Source organism: Zootoca vivipara, chromosome 12, assembly GCF_963506605.1.
Source record: "Zootoca vivipara chromosome 12, rZooViv1.1, whole genome shotgun sequence".
Lineage (NCBI taxonomy): Eukaryota > Metazoa > Chordata > Lepidosauria > Squamata > Lacertidae > Zootoca > Zootoca vivipara.
In genome coordinates this window covers 43,272,120-43,276,289 of record NC_083287.1, presented here as the reverse complement: position 1 = coordinate 43,276,289, position 4,170 = coordinate 43,272,120, and the positions used below count along the sequence as shown (strand labels likewise).

General features: G+C 45.0%; 1 non-coding gene across 1 annotated transcript; it reads right to left on the bottom strand.

Annotated features, from left to right (window-relative positions):
* Positions 1-646: 646 nt before the first annotated feature.
* TRNAT-UGU (transfer RNA threonine (anticodon UGU)) lies at positions 647-719 on the bottom strand. Its single transcript has one exon. It is a non-coding gene; the product is annotated as a tRNA-Thr (tRNA).
* Positions 720-4,170: the final 3,451 nt, after the last annotated feature.

Sequence of the window (4,170 nt, the reverse complement as noted above, 5' to 3'; positions counted from 1 at the left end):
CCATAAACTGAAGCGAACTTTCCCATTGAAAGTAATGGAAAGTGAATTAATCCATTCCAGATGGGTCCGCGGCGTTCATAAACCAGAAATTCATAAACCGAGGTGTTCATAAACCGAGGTTCCACTGTAACTGATTGCTTTATGAGAATAGCCCCAAGACCAACCCAAAGGATGTAGGTATTCTGGGCTGGGGATGCCCCACTCTACTTTCCCACTTAGATCTGTACTGTCTTTCTTTCTCCTCCACTACCAATCTCAATTCACCCATCCCTCCATTCCTTCTGGGCTCACCACCTAAATAATATCAGGGAGGGGGCCATAACTCAGTGATTGTCATGTGCCCTGTGGAAATGTCATGGAGAGGTGAATCTCAAAGAGGTGGCGGGGGTGAGCAGAGATCAGGGAGTTGGAGGTAGACAACCTGAGGGACAGCCTGAGTGCGAAAAGGAAGGCAAAACCAGAGCCTCAAGAAATGTCAGAGATGCCACAAAGATCAGATAGAGAGCCCTGAATTGCTTCATTTGGTCCCCCTGCCCTGAGGTTCCACACCCCTGCTTTAAGGCAAGCTTTTCCTTCTGAACAGACTAGGCATTTGCACCTCAGGTGTCTCCAGTGTTTCCGACAGGGAATTTTGCCCAGCCCTAACTGGAGATGCCAGGGATTGAACCTGGGACCTTCTGCACACAAGGCAGATGCTCCACCACTAAGCTACACCCTCCCCTCCCCTGTAACGTCTGGTTATCACCTTGCTTCTGGTTATCCTTCAGGTTATAGCCCTGCTCTCTCCCCTTCTTCTCTTCGTTAATTATTTTATAGCCCATGGACATTGCTGTAGACCAGTAAATGGTGCTAGAAGCCAGTAGAACAAATATTGAAACAGACTAAGAGGCTGCTGCAGGGCTTATTAGAAACATATAATGGGGTCTGCAGCCAGGCACGCACTTGGTGACAATTCAGATCTCACAAGTAAAGCAATTAAGTGTTGCTTTGCTGACAGTGCTCCTAAATTGTTGGTGAAGGGGCTTAAATTGAAAATAAATGGAAGCCTGCCAATGGTGCTAGATGGCCACTGGGAGGTAATCATTGCAGAAATGCCCTCTTTGACCTCATAGGTAAAGGACACATGCAAGGAAATAAAAGAAAATGGTTGATATGTAGAAAAACCTGGTGCAACAAGCAGACAAGGAATGGCACAGCATAGTCACAGAGCACATGCAGATCCTCAGTTTAATCACTGACATTGATAGCTGAATATATAACAAAGGAAAGAGATCTGCAGGGGAGCCCACAGAAAGGCACAAAGTCAGGGTAGATGAGTCAGTGCTTTGGCTTCTCTTCAGACATAAGCCACATAAAGTTGTGTCCGAACAGTTCCTTTCTTGTCTTACAATTAGCAGTATTGCCTCTCTGTGGGTTTCCCAGTGGCATCTAGCTGACCGCTGTGAGAACAAAATCTCAGGCTAGCTAGAAGGATCTTTAGGCTTGATCCAGCCAGGGCCATACTGATGTTCTGAAGTTCCGAGTACTCCACCTGATGTGCCTTCACACATTCACACTATTTCCCCAAACCCTGGTTATCCCACCAGTGAAGGCCATATCCTATTTTGCTACACACTTGCTATGTGGAAAGCAATCTGGGACTGGAATTAACCTGAAACTCTTAGGATGGCTTTTGTATATCTGAGAGAGAAAAGCCTGGGGTTCCGATAAACATGCAGAGAGCCCTGCAAAAAGGCATGCACTATCCCAGGCCTCCAAAACTCATACCCCTTGTTGACCACAGCTCACCTGGCCTTCAGGTGCTTGGCACCCTGTTTTTGAAGTCCTGCCACCACTACCTTATTCTGAAGGTGGCCGGAATAAGATGTGTATTAGGGTTCTAGTGGACTACAAAATGTACAATATCCCTTGGTAGACCACAAACTTGACATGAGTCAACAGTGTGATGCAGCAGCTAAAAAAGTCAATGCAGTTCTGGGCTGCATCAATAGGAGTATAGCATCTAGATCAAGGGAAGTAATAGTACCACTGTATTCTAGTGTACTCTAGTCATACCTCACCTGGAATACTGTGTCCAGTTCTGGGCACCACAGTTCAAGGAGGATACTGACAAGCTGGAACGTGTCCAGAGGAGGGCAACCAAAATGGTCAAAGGCCTGGAAATGATGCCTTATGAGGAACGGCTTAGGGAGCTGGGTATGTTTAGCCTGGAGAAGAGAAGGTTATGGGGTGATATGATAGCCATGTTCAAATATATAAAAGGATGTCATATAGAGGAGGATGAAAGGTTGTTTTCTGCTGCTCCAGAGAAGCGGACACGAAGCAATGGATTCAAACTACAAGAAAGAAGATTCCACCTAAACATTAGGAAGAACTTCCTGACAGTAAGAGCTGTTTGGCAGTGGAATTTGCTACCAAGGAGTGTGGTGGAGTCTCCTTCTTTGGAGGTCTTTAAGCAGAGGTTTGACAGGCATATGTCAAGAATGCTTTGATGGTGTTTCCTGCTTGGCAGGGGGTTGGACTGGATGGCCCTTGTGGTCTCTTCCAACTCTATGATGATTCTATGATTCTATGTGACTGGCGGGAGGTGCTTAGTTTCATGAGTCACAAGGCCTGCAGCAGCAGGAACTAATTGATCACCACCTCCTCTGCGTTGCTATGATCCATTGTCTCCTCTTCGTCCAAGCAGAAGCTGATAGTAACTGGGAATGGCTGGTCGTACCTCACTTTTCATTATAGGGAGTCCTGTCAAGGGAAGCTGGATCGGTCAGCTATCACACTCCACAGATTACACATGGACAGGAAGGAGTATAAAATATTTTATTTCTCTTTTGTTGAGGTATTCCTGAGCTCTGGTGTGTCCTGGCATCCTTGCATATTCTTGGCCTTTGACATCTAGCTTCCTTCCCTACCCTCTATTCCATTACTCTGACTGGTTCTTCAGTCCTATCTGCTAGTTGTCCCCATGGTTCATGGATGCTGGACACCTGGTTGACCTCAGTCTGCTTGTCCTTGGCCCAGTCGTGACAGCCCCATCAATGGTGTCTCAGGCCAAAAAGATAAACTGGACTGAATGGGCCTTGTAAACACTTTCATGCAGGGGCCATAAAACTGATCTTTGGCTTGTTCTAATCACTCTTGCAAGTTAGAACTTGAGGGTATCTCCCCCTACTCCATTCTCCCCCCTTCCGCAGAAAAACACCAACAAATACAGTTCAGTCTTTCTCCTGGGAAGCGTGCCAAGACTTCCAAACAGCTGACCTCATCTGCAAAACCCCTTGATGCACCGCCCCAGCAAATTGGCAGGGAACAAGATATCCTCAAGTTGCTGTGGAGTGCAGGTGGTCCGAATGATTCTCCCAGCTTAGCATAATACTATTTCTCCAGATGCTTCCTGAAAATTCAGCTCCTGAGCCCTCTGGAGCATGTGGTGTTCTGAGGCTTGGCACATACAGGCTCCCATATGATCCTTTCTCGTTACATTTTGCAAGAACCATTTGCATTTAAAGGTGAATCTACTTAATTCGTTCTTCCCAAAACAATATGCAAATTGGAATGCTAACATATGTCAATATTCACAGTTCTCTGAATTTTACAATGCAGATGTCCAGGTAAGTAATGTGTTTAAAACAATGCATACATTTGTGTTTGTAATGCGCACATTACTGAACATAAACATAAAAAAATGCATTACATACTGGGAAATTCTTTTGGGGGAAAAATCCGTATATCAGGCAAACTTGCACATGTGTGCAGATTTTGAGAATTTCGTTCAAAAATGCTGGTGAATTTTCATGAGGACAGAGAATCTGAAATTTTAGCCCATTCCTAGCAAGAATGTTTGAGAATATTTTTAATAGCTACTCCCCATCTCTGCTGAGTGACTTTGAAAGGAAAATATGTCAGATTACTCACATCTCCAATCTTCATTGCTTCATTTTTATGAATCACTTCCAAAAAACCTGTATCACTTCTTCAAAGAAGCCTGGCTCGGGAAGGGAGATTCCATGGGAAAAGACGATGGGCTCCTGTGAATCATGGCTTCTGAGCTCACATACCTATTTGGTGATCAAAAAACAGCTTCTAAATATACCCTACGTCACCACTTTATTTGGGGGTGATGAAGTGAAAAGGACCATTTCAGCCATTTTCGAAGGTGTAGGAAACAAG